The following is a 19,692-nucleotide window of genomic DNA, read 5'->3' on the forward strand; positions in this document are numbered from 1 at the left end:
ACCTATCCCTGAAACTGGCCATGCTTTCCCAAATGAAATGCATTATCCCTAAGGGATAGCAGAAGGTTTTTTTGCTGAGGGGGAATCCAACACACCCGCATCCCTGTTTATGAAAGGTTGGTTTCCATATGGAGTGGGTTTCTCTCAAGTCACCTCTTTAAAMCAAAGGCACCTTTTGAAGCTGCATAAATACGGGTAACTCCTCAGGTTAAGGTATTTGCATTTGTTAAGCTTCCAAATACTCAAACTGTTGAATTAGACAATTTATTCTTCTTTTCACTGAAAACGTGAACATTTACATAAAGGACAGAGCTATCATTAACGAGCTTGTTTTGATGAAGCACAAACAAGCGGGCAAGTCCACTTACCCAGGCTTTTTTTTCCTTTGCTTTATAAAACAAGTTATTACAACTGCTAAGCACCACATTCCAGGATGGCCACCACTGCAATCAATACAGCTTTTTATTTACTACTTGCTCTGTCATGTGGCAGCCAAARGGCTTTGAAAAAAGAGATTTTGTAGCAGTGAAAGCAGTGGAAAAGGGCCACCCTACTCAGACACGCAGGGATGGTGTTTAAACAATATCTCACTGTCCAGAAGAGATGAGATGACAATCTCACCACAGTAACTTTCTAGGAAACAGCAGCAACAGCAGCCTAGCACATCGTCTAAGCAGAGCAACACTGAGCACTTGCACAATATCATCTTTGTAATCATTTTTCTAACTACGTAAACATCTAACACCATAAAAAGAAGGGCAAGCTATGAAGGAAACATTTGAGAGCAAAGACAGAAGAATCTAGCAACAAAGATGCAAAAGGGGTTCGGATTTGTAGGAATGTTTGTATTCTATGGAACTTAAAAGACGAAAAAAGAGCAAAAGGAAAACTATTCCTTCTACATACTTGAAAACTCACGTTTCCTCTGAAGCCCCTCATGGAGCCAAATATCTACCACAGAGCAGCATGCCAGCTGGTGGCTCCATAGAACTGTAYCCTCTCCTATGCCTTAAACCCCATCAAGATCAGAGCTGCTGCCACAACCAACAAGTTCCTAGGTCCCAGTCTGTATCRAGGTCCAACCTACAGCCAGGAGTCCAGCAGCAATCCCAGCCTGCTGACGCCTGCTATGTTCTCACCAACTCTAACAAGWTTATTCCCTGATCTATTCCATACCACGCCACTGAACTGTCCATACTCCTATAGCAGGTGAAGCTACTCCGGGTTCTGACCTTCGACAACTGCATAGGTGGATTYGGGTCTAAATCACATACAAAGAAAATTACCAACAGTCTGACCGCAAATACTAATTCTTAAATGAGTAAATCTRGGAGTTTTTTTCACTGCAGGAATTCTATAGCTATTTTTGTACAAAGCAAAGATTTTCACTATTTCAGACATCTATAGTGTAGCCTGGGAAGTTATTTTTAAAGATCATGAGTTGCTATAAATATTTCCTACCAGTTCATTTCAACTGCCACATGAGCTGGCCCTATGGAATGGAAAGTTAAGTGTCCATTTAGTCAGGATTCCTCTAGAAATCAGAATAAAAATACCATCATTTATTTTTCTAAAAATATTTATCTGCAGAARTCATGAAATGCTATATTTAAATGTCATTCCCTAAGAACACTTAGGCCGATAGGAAAAGAGCAATCTCTCAGTTACCAAGTTGAGATTCTGTCACTCTCCTCATGACATGTAGCTGATTTTTTTCCACAAATGAAGAGAGGGGTTGGACTAGATGATCCCTGGAGGTGCCTTCCGACCTCAACCGTTGCAGGACTTTGTGTGACCAGGAGCACGGGAGGAGCAGGGACACAGGCTGCTGGAGCAGCACAAGAGCTGCGGTCACACAGGGTCTGTTCACACAGGTCCTGGACTGCTCTGTGTCCCCAGAGGCAAGACGAAGCATCCCTATCTTCGTTAAGACTAGGAAAAACCCTAACTTAAACCAACTCTTCAGTGAAGCAGATCTCCTCCTGTGCAAAGCACACTTTGCTCTGTGACCCAGCACACAGGACCCAAGCCAGTCCCACRCATCCTCACCAGGTGTCTGCAGCTCCTCATTCTGCCTTCAAACCTTTTACCTGGATTTCTGCATTCCAAGAAGCAAAGCTGTGACACAGAACCACTAACCAAGGGTGAAGTCACAGTTTTAAATAYAGGTCAGGGTCTACAGGTCAGTTTTAAATACAGGTCAGGGTCTACAGTTTTTATATACTTACATACTTTATATACTTTTTGTCTTCAAGGAGGTCAAGAGCTGCCTAAATCCAGTTTCTATTAAGATGCCTGTGCTACACCCCACTTCTTGGAAACCTGTCACCTAATGCTAGCAGGAAAACGAGCCCTAGCTCATGTTTTGGAAAACAAAACCAAGAGGGTCATTTGAAAAAGAAAATATTACAGCAGTCCCAACTGTGCTTCCTGGTGCCTTCCTTGCCTTTTCTACCACTCAGTTATTACTTGTTCCTCTATAAATAGGGAGGAAAGAAGGAGGAGGTGTTTTGCTTACACTTACAACATTTAAAAGATGCAAGTGGTTAATATTTAATCTGCTTTCAAATTGTAAAATAAAGCTAAATCATCAACTCTCACCAACAGCCAATTCAATGTTTCATTCAGCTATTAAAATGTTAAGCCTCTAAGTTACGGGCTAGATGAATTTCTGCTACAGAAAAAGTCTTACCCCAAATCGAGGTTTTCCTATATTTAGATACACAAAGGGAGTAGGAGACTCACTTTTCAATTATATCCAATAGTTCAATCAAAACCTTTAGGATAGACAGTTGCTCTCCAGCACAGATGGGTTTTATGTACCTAGAAAGAGGTACATTAAATACTAATGATTACTCGAATTAATTAGGTGTCATTTTCTGCTTAGAAGATGGCACTGTACTAAATAAAAACCTATCATATAAGCAGACTAGGCTTGAGAGCCATTAATATCGACACCATGGATTGTAAAAGCCTGAAAGAAGCCCTGTCAAAGGGGAAAAGAAACCAAAAAATAGAGACATCATCAGACTGGACATTCTTCTTCTTTGGGCCAATTGCTTTGGGAGAGCCATTTGGTTTGGAATGAATTTTGACAAGAACTGACCTGTCAAACTAAGTGAACAACTGGCAAATATATATTATGTAGACATTGAAATGGCTACCTGTATTTATGTTGGCTATTAAGTTAGTGAACAACAAAGTTTTATAGGAAAGTTTTATAGGAAAGAGTCAATGATAACTTCAGAGGTCAGAATTCAAATACAAGGCGACAACTTTTCCAATTACATTTACTGGCCACTTGAAATATGGCTCAAATTAGGAAGTGACATAAATTTCTACATGCTGATGTAAAACTGCAGCATTGGTTAGAAAAAGGGAGCTAACAGACATACCAAACTTGAAACCTGTATTGAATAGAAATCTAAATATAATTTATCTCCTGCCTTTAAAAGTAATCGGTCAAAATAAAATGGGTTCTCCTGGCAGATAGAAACAAAATTTTCCAAAGAGGAAAAGTTTAGCTTCACTGACCAGCTTTCACAGACCTTCTTCTACCCAAATTATGACACTATGTATACATCCCTTTATTTAAGGAGAGTCATTTCCTTTTGGCAATAAAAGCAGTAAGTCCAAATACTCTTCAGGTACACTAAAAGCATTCTCCTCTCTTGTTCCGTTCAAATGACCAGAATTTTTCCTTCCTCACTAGGTATTTAAATATCTTCCCAATGACTTTTGCAGAATTTCATTCACATACCAAGTAGCAGAAGCAAAATCAGAGTCAGACAGAAAATTACGCAGATTGTCCCCTATTCCTAACCTTTTCCTTTTTCCTGGATTCTCTTCTACCTGCCAAGTTAGAGGCTATTTTTAAGTTGTAAGCGCTCTGCCTCCTCCCCATTCAAGCTGTATCACTTTGCAAACTGGAATTCCTAGTTCTAGTCGGGTGATTAAGGCAGCTAACAGAGAAAGGACAGCTGGAGTTCAACCACTGCAAGATCTAGTACATTTTCTTGTGCATATTTTATCTTGTGCATTAAGAAAAACTGGGGAAAAAAGGTCACAAAGTGGTGAGTGCTTGTTTACTCCTGCTGAACAATTTAAGCTCTCTAAAAGGACACAGTAATTCCCCTGTATGGAGAGCACTGAGAGCTTTAAGATCAGTGACCACCACATAGAAGTATTGGAAGTGCTAAGTTACAGCCAAAAAACAACTATAACTTCAAATTCCCTGGAAGATGCAGAGAAGGCTTCAAGATTTGCCAGCACCTCAGGGGTTACATGCAAACACACCTACACTGGCTGCTACAGCTCCAATGCATCCCACAATACACAGGCACCAGGAGAAGCACCCAGATCCTCTCTCCATTTCCTAACATGCAATTTCTACCAACATGGTAAGTCAAAGATTCCAAGGGTATCCTTTACCAAGTGATGGAAATGAATATGCAGTCACTGATCTCTTCAATTTAACCATAACAAAATTCAACACAATCTAGTAACTAGGCTACTGATCTCATAAGGATTCAATAAATAAACTTACTCCAGAGAACCTGCTGCTGTTTCAGTCCAACTGGTTAGTGAAGTTGCTTTCTAGCATTTTTCCTACTATTATTCTTGTTTTCTTGGAAGGTTCCACAAGACGACCCAGATGTGACCTAAAAAAGCAAACACAAGAGGATGTTATTAAACCAAATGAGAAATTAGACAGTTTTTAGCGCATTTACCAACTCCATGAACCTGTTTTTGCACAGAAATATCTGATTAACCACTCATTTTCATTCTCTTYGAATGCTGCAGGAGTATATTCACATCATCACCTAATGATTAAACAATGTCTGCATCCTCAAACTGTAACAGGTCAGTAGAAAAAAAGAAAGTATGCAAGTGCAATGTGAAATGCAGGTTTGCGAATTATGGAAAACCAGACCTGATGACACCATTGATCCCAYGTTCCTACTCATATTTCAACCCGCAAAAGAGCAGCAAAATGATTAAACTCTTGGCCAAAACATTCTCCACTTAGCTGTATACTTTGCAAACCAAAGTCTCAGCAAAATGTAACCAAATCAATGACCCTCCCCTTGAAAACAAAGTAGTGCTCTGAATTTGCACTGATACTATCTGCACCTTCTTGGAGCAAGCYACAAAGCACAAGACATGGTACCTTCCCCCTCCCATTAACACCTCTTCCTAAAACCCAATAAATAGTTCAGGTTGATCTTATAGGAGCTCTCACACTGGCCAGAACTCTGAATTAAGGCAGTGGGAAGGCCAGTGCGTGGCCCTTCTCCCGTGCCATGCAGAGCAGAACCTTTCTAGAAAGCAACTGAGAAGCCATTCATTTTACYGAGATTCACGTGGGTGGGCACCAACTACTTTTGTCTCATAACCATCGAAGGAAACTAAATTACCAACCGATACACAAGTTTTTGGCAACAACCTGCTACGCATAAAGATGTGAATTAATGGACAAGCGCCACATGATTAAAGCTTAAGGGCCTATATTAGGCACTAGYCCAAAAGGGAAGGCTGGATGTGAACAAAGGCCTAAGTGGGGTAGAACTTGCAAGGGTTGCTCTGCCCAGGAACTTGCCCATAACCAGGATCCTGGAAGCACAAACAGCACATCTGCAAACCMATTCCGAGGGCTCAAGTAGGCAGGTGTTTTACCACGAGCTCAGTTCCCCAGGTTCCTCATGTTGACAGATTGGGATGGTGCCTCAGGTTCCCACAACTTCAGTTCATGGGAAACCTGTCAGTACCAACATAGCCAAGAAGAATGCTTCCAAGCTGCCCACGTGCCCCTGCCGGCATGTATGGCACTRCTTACCCTAAAAACAACTCCTGTCTCTGTACAGCTTGGTAGACCACACAGAAGACTCCAAAATACAACCTGGGAATCACTGGCAAAATGCACTATACTAGTTTTCTAATATTAGCTTGGATACTCTTGAATAAATCATGACCTTATTTCTTCCCTGTATTATACAATCTTCCCATTCTATTAAGCTGGTAAATGGGAACAACACGTAACACAGATGTGTTTTCTTTGTTTTCAACAAATCTGACAATGAAGACAAAGGCAAAATGAAATGCCCTCCAAAGGGAAAGCAGCAGCGCTTTCCGCTCTCGGCGCTCTCCAGTCCTGCTCTGTCTTCACACCACTTGGTCAAATCATGACATGAAATGAAAGGGGGCTCCAAATCACTTCCCAACCATTTGCCCCATCTTCACCTGTAAGACCCCAGAAGCCAAAGTGAGCTAATATTCCTTGTGTCTTATTCAGAACTCGGGCAGAAGGGATTTACCTGTTTTTGCACAGCAGTCAAGGTACTGGCAGCCAACCTGAGCATCAGCACGTGCGTAAAGCCTGAGAAACATCCCGGGTACATCACCTGCACACATTCMGCAACGCAGCACATTATGGTAGCTGCTGCCAACGTTCATCAGTTCACATCTTCTCACTGTCCACTTCTTGCAAGATTTCCGCTCCCTCCCTCCRGTTCCAGCTGCTCGCTGTCCTCTGCCCTCCACTCTCACCGTAGCTCGGGGAGTTTCACCCCTCCGCGGCGTCTCAGAGCGGGTACCAACACATTTACTGCTGATGCTCTGCAGCCAGCAGCAGCTTGTGATGCCAGAACAGGGAGCCCTTTGGATCTGACAACCTTCCCCATGTGTTCAAACCACTCGCTACTATTTCCAGGTGTGACACCTGCACCCACTCCTGCCTTCCTCTTGGCAGGATAGTGCAGTTTTCTTTAGCTGTCTCACCAACCTTTCTCATTTTTCAGACCAGTAGAACCCAAGTTACAAGAGATGGTCATTGATGTAAGTGCCAATCACATCCTGGTCAGCCATTCAAATATCAAAACCTTTCTTTCCACAAAGCACAGGTGGAAAACTTTTCCAGGGTGGTGACTGTATGTTATCTAGTGGGCCAAAGTACAAACTCTGCTGTACTTATTACCTAACATCAAGAGCTAGCAAGCATCAAAACACCATAAGAAACATTCATGCATAATCTGCTGGGAATGGGGAAAAGGTCACAAAGACATTAATACAATTTTAGCACCTGCCTCAAGCAGCAAACAAGTTAGATTCTGGTGTGCATACCCCTCTATCCCACCACATCCTTCTGGGGAATGTGGAAAATATAAAGCTATGATTTGGGCTTCTCCAATGGGGTCTCGGTCCYGAGTTTAGTCTAAAACACAACACGCAGGGGCTTGGCGCTCGCCCTTGGCTCTGCACCCACATCGCCTCTCAAAGCGCAGAGAGGCGACAGAAATCCTGCCCTGTAGTCACTGGCAAATGACACGGCAGGCTGCAAATCACCTTTTCTATAAATCCTTTTACCGTGCCTTTATTACACAAAGATGGTGTTTATGCTACCCCTAAAAGTTTTTGTTTTGATTTTTCAAGAAAGAATCAGATAGCTATGTGGTGGTAATCGAGACTTCTGTAGCCACATGGTACATTTCCCTAGAGCCTGGGCTCTTTTCAACTCCCCTCTATACTTTTCCTTACATCCACAGAGACACTGAGGAGTTCTGACAAATAATGCCATGCAAGACAGGAAGACATGCAACAAACCACTGCCTGAAATTCCTGCACAGCACCTAACCTAAACCCAAGACAATCACAAAACCAGGCAAGGAGGCCACACACACACACACAAAAAGTGCAGAAATAACCTAAGATGCTGCATAGCAATTCCTGGGCTCCATTTCCAGCCCTATGGCCTTCCTGCCAGACCAGTTTCTGGACCCATCAGGAGGCTCCCCTGGAGACCTGCAAGGAGACTGTTTGTCGGCCAGACAGCTCCGGGTCTGCCGCAGGTCAAGGAACCAAATCACCCAGCACAGCACTTTCCGGGCCACCTTCCTCCTCGCAAACCCATTTCCCACTCTCTCCGCCACCGAGGGAGGCACCGGGCTCAGGGCCGAGAGCATTAGCAGATGCTCTGGACAGCTAGACAGGGCCCAGCAAACAGCAAGGGGATTTTAGTGCTTCTGGTTCACAGCTTCAGCAACCTCAGAGCTGTCTCAAGCATTTCATGCCCTCAATAGCACCAAGGACCTGACAAGTGCACGTCAACCTGCATTAGCCCCTGTAGCATCTCATCGGCTGTGAGGAAACTCACTGTTTTACTGAGTCTGCAACAAGGAGAGGGTTCAATACCACAGAAAAATACCACAACTCAAAATGCTTTTGAATTAACAAGATAGGAATGCTGAACAAAAGCAAGCAGTGAGGGTTTTTCTTTGCTTTCTCAGGCCTAAGTTGCAGCAGTAACAGGCACAAAGGTTTTCAAGAACTTCCTCTGTAAGCAATTCAACTATTATGATTGAAGCCCAGGAATTAAAATAGGCAGAAAAAAAAAAAAAAGAAAAACTTCCCACCGTGCACATCGGGTTAAACCACAGCCCCTCAGACCTCCAGATACCATGCACTGCAAGTCCTGAAAATTAAAACTGCAACTTTGAAAATGTGAATTCCTACACACCGCACTGTCTCGTGCACAAGCACTAGGGCTGCCCCTGGTCATCCTCCTCTTTTGCCGTGTCCTTGGCCCCTTCAACAGGACTAGCCAGGTCTGACATTTAACGGTGGCACCTCGCAGCACTGTTATCAAGGGACATAATATTTTATATTTTATCAATAATCAACTGTTGTATACACAGTGGTGTTACTCCTGGTGTTCTACACTCAAAGGTGTTTATGGGTGTTAAAAGACATTAATATCCTGTAAATAAAATCAAGCCTCAGCCTTTCCTGGTGTCTCAGTTAAAATCCAGAATACAGATGCTCTGTGAAATCCATTTATCTCATACAAAATCTCTTTAACCAAAGCAAAACAAGCACAGAGCCACAAACTCTCTTCATATAAAAATACTCACATAAAGAAAAAAAAGGAAAACACAAGTAGAGACCAAAACTGCAGATTACCAAGCTCTAAAGCAAATAATCACATAAAGGAGAGCTAATTCAGAACTCCAGTCAGTTGTTCGCAGCCCTGATCGCTCTTCCTAAAATGGACAAAACAAAGCATTTTGAACAATTTGCTTCAAGAGCATTGCCCTACATATTCTCAAGYTAAGTGGATAATAGTTGGAAATGTGATTTCTGGTGAATTGAAGCTAATGCAGTTAGGTTTCTTCATTGAAGGGAATTCCCTAGTTACTGCAGTGCGGGATTCCGAGGAGCAGCTCCGCACGTGCCCCGCTGGCAGCCACGCTCACCTGGAGCCACCCCACGGAGCTGCAGCTCTCCCTGCTTCCCGCTATGGCATCCGCCAGATCTCTGCAAATAGAAAGGCTGTCCTGGCACACAGGGAGCTAGGCATGTGCTTACCATAGAGGAGAAATATTTTAATTGGGTCATCCTCTGCTGAAGAATTCCCTGAAATTTACAAGTGTAAGGCAATGCTAAAAACATCTTGCAGGTTTTCATCAACTATTTATTTTGAAAAAGATTATTTCTGATTAAGGGGTCAGGTAGTGAAATTTGTATTTAATTTCCTAGGGTTTTTTCCCCTCTGTCACAGTGAYAATATCCTGATGGCAATAAAGGTTAAGCACCACTGCAATCCTCATACTCATTGCTATTTAGAATTCAGCAGGAATTGAGGGGCAGGAGCCTTTCTTCCCCTTGCAAGCAGATCAAAGAGGCAAAAGATCTGTATTTTTTGCTGTTACTGCAAGCAGAAGACCTCACGGAGCAAAGACCAGAAGCTTTCAGTAGACAAGGCATCACCTGCACAATTTAGGACTTCTAAACAAAAGCAAATAATAAAGACTGTTTTTCAGAACAATATGGTTTTCTTTCTGCTGTTCCACCCTGAAGTGCCCTGGGCAGAGCAGACAAGGTGCGAGTCACTGGTAATAAAGCTGGGAGTGTGGCAGACAGCAGATTCTCCTCTTGTTCCATCAGCCAAGCAATCATTCCATGGAGCAGACAGTGCTGCAGTCACATCAGGGTTGGCAAAGTCTCCCTTAGAAGCGTGGGAGAGTTTGCAGATGCAGAACACGAGGAGGGTGGCTGTGCTCRTACCTTGAACAACCAGCCCAGATGACAAGCTCCAAGGTGGGATTCTGAGAGCGCAGAGCACGTGCCATTCCTGAAGGTAGCTTACCATTCAACAGCCACAGAGTCGGAGGCTACACGTGGCCATTTTATAAATAGAGCAGTGTTTTTACAACTCCTTGTGACTCACAAACAAATGCTTAGATTTGCTTTTTATTGATTCATAACTAGTGAGTCAACGTAGTCACATTTTCCAGCTCATTTCCAGTTCTAACCCAGTCTTGGGCACCAGGGATGATAGGACTAGGTAAGGAGCAAAGCTGCTCACAACACAAAACAGTTCAGACTAGAGAAACTCATCTGTACACAGACTTCAGTGTCCCCAGCGCCCTCGGCCCTCACTCCTCTCCCATGGCCAGGTCAGTGCTGCGGCATCGCTCCAGCTCCGAAAGCACAAGGGGAGCAGGGATGTACCCTGAACCTTGAGGAGCAGCTTCAGCAGGTGCAGAAAGACACTGTCCTGCATCAGCCCTTGCAGCGTCTCTATCAAGTGTCTAACCTGCCCATCAGCTCTCCTTGTAGAGAGAGCTCTGCTACCTTGTAGAGCTCTCTGCAGTCACACCATTCAMAAAGACATTGAAGAGGATAAAGAGCTGATTCCATATGGATTTTCACTACCTCTAAGTCCGTATTTGAGAACATGTAGGATTGTCCCAGGTTGTTCAGACACAGACAAAACATCAGGCSCAAAATCCATTATTTATGAGCTTCAGGTGAAGCCCTGGAYCTCCTGGTCCTCTTTCAAACCACAGTTACGGCCCATAATATTTTTCGGTTCTGTTTTGAAACCTGTTTTTGAACCTAAGTTAATTACTTGGCAGAAAAGAACACAAGGTCTGTTASAACTGTGAGGAACCCAGTTCCCTCCCCACTTCCCTTTTCGACAAAGCCGTTTCACACGGCTTCATTAAACTCCAGGTCATTTTCAGACAGCCTCAATTTCCTCAAGTCCTCCTCCAGGATTTCCTTCTGAACCTCTTAAACACCCTGACAGACTTTTAGGATGCCTATCTCATCAAGGAGGTGTTTCCTCAGAGTCTGAGAGACCCGAGTATGGCCCTTAATTGTTGATRCAGTTTCTCTGAATACTGTGTTACAGACCACAAAAACGCTGAGAAGGGTAAAAAAAAAAGTAAAAACCTCCTATTAATCTCACCCAAAGCTTACAACAAATATTTCCTTGCATTTTAAGCACAGAAACAGAGAGCTTTCATCATGACTGCAAAGATCTTATTAGTTACTTGAAAACTTCAGTGCTAACTTGGTTTTTGTTCTGTGGCATCTCTTCTACCTAGTCTACACTCTTCTGTGCTTTGATGCGCTGGTATTTGCCTTTGCTGATTTAGGTTCTGCTAAAAACAGCAATATGGTGAAACAGGGTGATGCTACTTGTGCACAGTTGCCCAGTTATGCTTTTTGATGCGCATTTAACTTTTACACAGCTGAGCACACATTAGCAGCACCAACAGGAAAGGCTTAATTATTTATTCTTTCCAGTAGTAAGTTGTAAAAAGCTTTTTGTGAAGCTACGTCCAACTTGACTCCAGATATCAGTGCTGTTTTTTCTTAACATACAMAACTCCCTCCAAAATGTGGATTACAACAGATTTTGAACACAGCAATGTCTAATTAACTTCTGTTTCAAAGATGCTTCTTGCTGCAATCCAGCCTAGCGCTTAATCCCGAAGATTACAACATGATAAAGAGCAGCAGCATTTAATTATCCACACATATACAGTGAATGCTATCTGAAACTAAGAGCAACGCCTAATACTTCCTGTGATCAGAAAGAAAAATTCAGGGATTTAACAAGTGTAGTTCACCTTTAACAAGCACTGCCTACTTAGAGCCTCTTCCCTTTGCTCTGCAGCTGGGAAATGATGGCAGCTGTGGAGTTTTATTCCTTCTATTGTATTTTTCTACAAGTTCAAGATTGGCAGTACAGCTGCATACAAGGTAATCAGGACAGTTCACAATCACCGCACASGATTCTTGAGACCCCTTTCCTAACACAAATGAAGCCATCACATTCCCACATCTTAACAGCATCCCTTTTACCAATGGCTTTGTTTGACAGCCAGATGCCTTTTGTTAACTATTATTCTTCCCCTTTATATGATACGAGTTGCAATGCAGTATATATTAGTGGGCTGTCTCCCCTAATGYCTCTTTCTATAAAAGATCTATAACCCTTTCAGTCAAGTGGCACATCCATTATTTAACAATAAGTGTCTATCAACTAGAGATCCTGTCATCTTAGAAGAGAATAGGTCTTGTTGGTGATTTTTTTTTTTTAAACTATCTCCCCAAAGTAATAAACCTAATTAAGCAGGTTTCTTTCTCAATGTTATGTATTAAACATATCAAGCATAACTCAACAAGTATGTAAGGGCTGCAGTCATACAATGGCTTTTTTAGATTATTTTGTGGGGGAAAAAAGTAACACTTCAAATGCCAAACACTTCACTATGACAACTCATAACATTACATAACCTAAGAGCCAGAAAACTTGAACTACTCTCAGGCTAGAAGCAGGTGGAGTGCTTGGTTTCAAAACAAAACTGCTCCTGTCAAATCAACAGCTCAAACCCAGCCTTGGATCGCTATGTCATATTACACAATAGCGTCCATAGTTATTCCACTGCTTTTAGATGGATCACTAGGAAGTTCATACCACTCGAAAAAAGAATCATTTTCTTCCTTCTGGAAGGTGGAAATGATCAGCATAGGAATTTATACTGGAGGGCATTTTTCAGCTTCCTTTATGAATGAGAAGGTTGCAATGAAGAACAATATTTTTCCACGGTATTATTTCTGAGAGAACTGAAAACATTCTGTGGTGTCCCAGGACCACTCCAGAAAAGCAATTTATTTCTCCACTCCAAGCATGAGCTGCAGACAGAGCTGCCCCTTGCTCTAAACAAGCTGTGTGGGAYGCTGCCCGTTCAAACCTGCGCTGTCTGCACGAGGAGGGGCCGCAGCCGCGACCTGTGTGATGGGAGCACTGCTACAACACGGGGAATATTCCTCCTTCAGAGGAAAAGCAGCCTCCTGGGCAGAGCCCCAGCACAGGGGAATGACTTTGGATAAATAGATGACCATTACCAGTGGTTCAGATGCGACGCTGATGAGAGCTGCCCCGGCCAAAGCAAAGACAACGCTACAAGAAGGTCAATTTGTGACGCCACGCTTGATACTGAGGTAAACCAGCAACAYGAAGACAAGAATAAACTATAAATTACAGCCTTCCTAGCTTTCTGTGYAACATCTCAACAATGCTTTATAACATCTCAACAAATACCACAAGACTAAAAGAGGAACCTGAGGATGGCTGGACTGGCAAAGGCTTCTCAGTTCTCATACACAAGTCACTGGGCCATGACTACCATTTCACACCACTGAGCTTGACAGTAAAAGTGTATTTACCACGGGGTGCAACCTTGAGGTCTGCTCTCAGACAGCATTTCCTTGAAGGCCTTTCAAGTTCTCTCACAGCTTAAATCAAAAAGACAACACCRATGTCCCTGGACAGCCCATTCTACTTCTCACAAGGAGGCACATCACAGAACAAGGGCAAATTAGACAACGCCCAGCCCACATCCTTCGCCACCACACTCGGAGAAACCTCTCTTCATCTGGACCTGCTGAACACTAAAATATGAGAGCTTGGGCTGAAAGGCCAAATATGCTGTTATTTCTGAAGAGTCCTTTTTACAGAAAGGGTCTAAGCAGCCCTGCTTCCAATCCTTCAAAAAAACTGTCATTATGGGAGTAGAAAATCCTGACTGCTCCACAACTWTAGTCATGGAGCAAAAAACAAAAACAGAGTATGGAAGTGGAGGGCTGCTTTCCTGACCAACAAGCCGTGAGCAACCAGCAACGAAGAWTTAACTTTTGGCATCAAGAGGGTGCAAAATTTTAGCAATAATTGGTTTACAATAGACCTGGCTCTGAGACTTTCTCTGTATTTATTTTTGTTACCCCCTAACCTCATCTCTGCAGCTTTACGGGTCTGGCATGGGGAGGCAGCATCTTTCACCCTCATCAGCCAATAACCCCAGAAAATCAGGCCTAGGCAGTGAGGTACTGTATTTCAGTATCAGCAAACAGGGACGGGAAAWCAAAGAGCCAGCAAATGCTGAAGGATTTTTCAATCTTGTGCCTGCTTGCAATGAAAGTTAATGASTTATAAAAGTAGAAATCAAACTGAAAAGCCACTAACTTATCTTGTGAAATTCACCTTAAGAAGAATCCACTTTAGAACATCAGGGGAAGAATTCCTCTGTCTTCTCAAAGAATTTACCTAGAAATGAACTGGAGCAAGCATATTAACCCAGGGAAAACAGCTATAAATAGAAGGGGGTTAATCACATTTCCACTCTCATGGAAATAGTGCACTGAAGATTCTGATTTTTCATATGTGATGCTTTGAAAAAATTCCTTTAGCCACTGTATTCCAGTCTGCTTGCTTTTTATGGACCATTTCTTCTTTTCTCTCCACTGCCCCCTCCAAAGAACACATTCATTCACTGAAGCCTTTTCGGGGCACCTACGTCAGTTGTGGATCAGCAGGGAAGTTTTGTCTTATCAGCMACTTGAAGAAAAAAATCATTCACAATTTCTGCATCCTAATCTACAACACGTAACTATTTACTATTCATTTCAACTAGCAGAGCTGCTACAAAGAACCCTTTTTTCAGCTAAGTGCTTGCATGTGTCTTAAAGCAGCATCTCAAGTATTTAAGGTTTGTTACAGCAGAGTCTGTGCATGTTTGTGGACATCAACGTGAGTAAATTTTATCRAAGGCATTAAAGAAAATGAAGCCCCCAGTACATGGATGGGGCCACTCAACAATAACCRAGTTTCTCCAAACTCGCATGGTGGCTGCGCGACACAGTTGGAAASAGAACCTAATTAGCCTTATTCCCTAGCCAGGGCTTTACCCACAGTATTCCTCACCCAGGAAAATGAACATTGAAGCTTTCAAGTTAAAAAAAATGGAGTAGAGAAAAAATTAGTCAGAAGGTTTTTTTTATTATTTATTTAAAAAGTGGAAATAAAGACTCTTATGCTATGGTGAAGAGCAAACTGAACATAAGGCAATTTGTAATCCAGTGTATTTAAAGTGAGATAAGTGATGAAGCCACCTAATATGTATATTCAAGTTCAAAAGCCTTAAAGCTACTGCAAAACTTGAAAAAAAATATAGAGGGAAAAAAAATGAGAACAAGCCTTTAAAAGGGCCTTAAAGCTTCTTCTAACCTTTTAGTTGTATCTTCACCTCCCTGTAAATCTCCATGTTGTTCTTTCTGAAGAACCCACATTCCTACTTCAGAACCTTCCCTTTTATGATGCACCTTTCAGCTGTTCTAATCACTTTAGCTCTTAGTACACTAGATTTATTTTATAGCCCTCAGAGGAATTATAAAGTTAATGGATAATTATGATAGATACCAATCCAAAGATAACTGTATAGAAATACATTAATTTTATGTACTATTATTATCTGAACTCCAAGAGCCTAGCATTTATAAAGTGGTATCTAATACTTAAATCAACAACTCGGAAAAAAAATCTTATTTAGGTAGCAAAGTATTCCTCTTGAGGTTAGCAGTACTATCAATATACTTATTTGTCCAACTGAAATGTAAACTAATATTTTAAAGAAAAAAYGACGCTGGTACCTGACCACTGTTAATATCAGGCTTTAATTATTTGGTGGAAATCATCAAGAAAACTATTACTTGCAAAGTGCTACAGAAATAAAACSGTCCTAGAAGGAATGCATATCAGAAACTATAATTTTACGCACATCAATAATRCTGTTTCTTGTTTAAAATAATCTACAGTGTCTCTTGTAGGGTTATTTTAAAGTAGCCTGACAAGCCTCCTCTCCGCCCTCTTCCTCATTACTAACACCAGAAAGAAAAGTCTCTTTTTTTCTAGCACAAGCACTGTGCCAAAGATTAATGTATCATTTGCAGCTGACAACCTGCCAGGCTAACGATGTTTGTCTGCAGTCAAGAGCGCTCAGAAATTGCCACTCGCTTTCCAGGCAACATTCATCACGCAAGCGGAACCCTTCGGATTCCTGCACGGTCCCTCCCACGAAGGGCAAAACACAACAGCTCTGCTCCACACACCCTTCACACTCAAACAGCTCCTAACACCGCAGCAGAGGCGGCACAGTTGTCTTCCCCTCCTGATGTTAGACCCAATCCTAATGCCACGGGGCACACAAACACATGAAGCTTCCCTTCAAAAGCGGTAACTGAAGGAATAAAGTTACACTTAAAAATGCATTTCCTGCTGCGTTTGGGCTCGCTCTATTATTTACTGGTAGAGATTTCCCGTAAGTGAATTACGGGACTTGCCTTCTGCGTTATCGACCCTTGGCCATTCCACCCGCACACGCTGAGGAGTCACCTCTGTTTGCTCTGCTGCTTTCTGTGTCTCAGGGCCTGACTCTTCTCCTGCAGGATCCTTGGCTGCGACTCGGCCACTCCTCTCAATTAACTTATTCATCTTCAGCTGCTGCTCACAGCAACGCATGCAGGTAACTGGATGGTAACATGCAAAACTGCAGGCAATAAAACTACCTTTCCAATACACGTATCACATCCTACTGGGTGACTTGTACCTCTCTCAGGATTTTCATCTCGTCTGCTACCTTCCCTCATACAGTTATTTCTGTTTCCTTTTCTGGAGCTTTTCCAAAGCCCAAMTAAGCCTGTCTGTGGAGCGTATGTCTGAGCAAAACGCTTCTGCCAAACAAGCATCGACACAAACAAGCATCATGCCTGACACCATCCCACTGCCTGGCAGCAGCATCCACGGATTGTCCCTGCAGCAGGGCCACGGGAGCCACCACGGACACCCAGGGACAYCCTGCGGGAAGCCTGGCAGGTTCCACTTTACTAAGCATTAGGGTTTGCAAAGCCTGGATTGTGTGAAGTGCCCCTGCTCGTGACAAATGCTTCAGAAAAATACTAAATTCCACTCGGTCCCATCAAACCAAAGACATGCTAATCTTCTTATTGAAGTGACAACAGCCCTAAGTGGAAACACTCCTACAACTTCAACATTAATCTGTCTCTACTTGCCAACATCTTATTCTGCACATGCTGCTATCAGACACAAGGCAGAAGCTGCAGGAGCATTAACTCCGTTCTGAGCCTGCTCGCAGCCTTTTAGATGCAGTGGTGCCTGGTGCCTGGCGGCCAGGAGAGGCCAGGAAGGCCCCAAGTGAGCGGGCAGGGTCCGTGGGGCCTGCCCGACACTTCCATCAGATCCGTGGGCATGCTCCCCAAAGCCTCTCCTTGCTAACGGTGACAGCACAAACGCACTCACTGCTTAGGTGAAGTCCAAAGCCAGGAAGGGAAAGCAGCAGAAAAACTAAGGCCAAGCCTAGTCCTCCGTTTGCACACCACCAGTTTTAAGAAAGGCCACACTACACAGCATTCTGGCAATTAAACCCCAACCACCTAAAACTGACCCCCACTCTACCCTGCAATTCATGGGAAACATTACAATTGCTCCAGTCTTAAGAGAAACTTTCTTTGACATAGGAACTTCACTATTTATTTTCTTAATCTTCTGAGACTTTTATGGAAATTCAAATATTTGCTTAGCTACATATCCACAAGTATTTGCATATTAGGGCCTCCCTCTGCAACTGCAGTATGTATACATAGAACCACATTCCCAAAGGTATTCCCACTAAAGCTTGAGATAAAGATTTAYCCATGTAAATCTGACAGATTGAGCAATCGGTTTTACCGTGTTGTGCCTAAACCAACTGACACTTCAAGCCTCACGGACACACATGTAATTTTAACAGCTCTGCACAATCCCCCACTTGTGGTTGTCRGCAGGACCCTCTCGTTGTTGCTCGCTGCATAGAAACATATATTTCCACCAATTCAAAGCATCTCTCAGCATATCATAACTAAACATATCAAAAAGCTAGTAAGTTTTCAATGTAAAATGCTCCTTTGCAACCAGATCCAATTCAATTATTAAACCAGAACCCATTAATCCTAAGACTTTCACGGCACAAGGGAAGCCTGTGAGGACTAGCAGCACTGCCACAAAACACAGGCACTCCGGGGTTTTTGCTTGCTTGTTTTAAAACTGCTCATGGCTGCAGAAGCTCGCATTTGGGGACAGGAGAATTGAGGTTTTAGATGCATTATGTAATCTCCTAGGGTCAATACTCCTATCAGTATCAGACTGAACAGATAGATATCAAAAAAAAAAAGAAATTTAATTGCAAGTGAGGCTTGTTCCAGATGTCTCTCCCCTAAACTGCTTTTGCACAACTACCAGTTGCACGCAAGGAGTCAGTTTGGTAACCTGCACTCAGCTGCTGCCAGTGCCGAGTCAGAARGTCCATTTGAAACCGAGCAGCCCCACGGATTTTGCATAAAACACAKGGCCGGATTCCCCAGCCCAAAGCGCGTGGGGCAGGTGCCTATTTGCACACAGCTGAACAGGAGGCAGCCTCTACAGAGCCCACAGCAAAGCCTCCACGTGTRCCCCGAGAGCCGCAGAAAAGCACTTCAGCTACTTCAGCTGTGCACCCCAAAACCCTTTCACTAAGTTCATTGTATTTTTCATCACTTAAGATTCCAACATTTTAGCTAGACCAGCGTGCATTTCCACCCATCTTCCAAAATCAAAATGAACACCGCTTCTCCTACATCCTCCTAGCATAGAAAGCGTTCTGGCAGCTTGTGTTGGTACTGGATTTCAATTTTAACCTTCTCATGGCCAATAAGGACATATTGCAGCCATATAGATGCTTTAAAGAAAGTCTGCAACGCTTCTCATACCTTGACTTGAAGCAAGGTAGGAAAAGGAACAGYGGGGTCAGGAGACGAAGAAAGATGCATTCCCTCCTTACTACGTCCTAAAGAAGCCAAAACCAAGGGTTTTATTTTAAGGAAGGCTCTCCYACCCCAAAATTTGAAGCCCTGCCAAAACCCCGCAGACAATTGGAGAACTGGCAAATTTATGACATCAGATCTTCCAAGGAAGTGAAACCTGGTTTAACGGAAGCGATTCTTCAGAAAAGAAAGAGATATTTAAATAGAGGTTAACAGAAAATACTTTAAGACCCTAAGAGGAAGAGCTTCTCAACTTAAAATAGATAAATAAATAAGGGGAGGCAAAAGTTCTGCCCACAAAAACATCTTTTCGAGCCCAGTAATAAAACACTCATCATAACAGTGTTAGCTTTTAAAAAGGTCCCCAAAAGCAGTTTCTGGGGCGTTTTCTGCGGCGCTTCATGGCTCTGTGCCCCCGGGAAGCGGGACACGGAGCCCGCGCGGCCGGCCGGGCCCCGGAGCCGCGAGCTCGGCCAAGTTCCTCCCCGCCGGGGCAACGCGCGGCCTCCCGCCCCGCTCGCCGGGGCCTCCCGACCGGCGCCCCGGCCGGAGAGCCGGCGAGGGGAGCCGCCCGACGAGTCCGCGGATCAGGAGCCTCAAGGAGCCGGGCGCGGCGGAGCAGCCCCGCGCACCAASGGCCGCCGCGCGCCGGGGCACCGCAACCCGCCCGGGAGAGGGAGAAGGAGCCGCCGGCGCCGGGCACCCACCTGC

The 19,692-nt window shown here is 43.5% G+C and overlaps 1 protein-coding gene across 1 annotated transcript in view; it reads right to left on the minus strand.

The window, feature by feature from the left end:
* Nucleotides 1-19,692, minus strand: part of PIK3CB (phosphatidylinositol-4,5-bisphosphate 3-kinase catalytic subunit beta) — an 86,145-nt gene that overhangs the window by 45,254 nt on the left and 21,199 nt on the right. The window contains exon 3 of the mRNA XM_026040092.1: nt 4,547-4,661. The gene's annotated coding sequence lies outside the window, so the exon portion shown is untranslated. The remainder of the gene's footprint in view (nt 1-4,546; nt 4,662-19,692) is intronic.

Source organism: Nothoprocta perdicaria, unplaced genomic scaffold, assembly GCF_003342845.1.
Source record: "Nothoprocta perdicaria isolate Ctin4 unplaced genomic scaffold, notPer1 scaffold_25, whole genome shotgun sequence".
In the NCBI taxonomy this organism is placed as follows: Eukaryota; Metazoa; Chordata; class Aves; order Tinamiformes; family Tinamidae; genus Nothoprocta; species Nothoprocta perdicaria.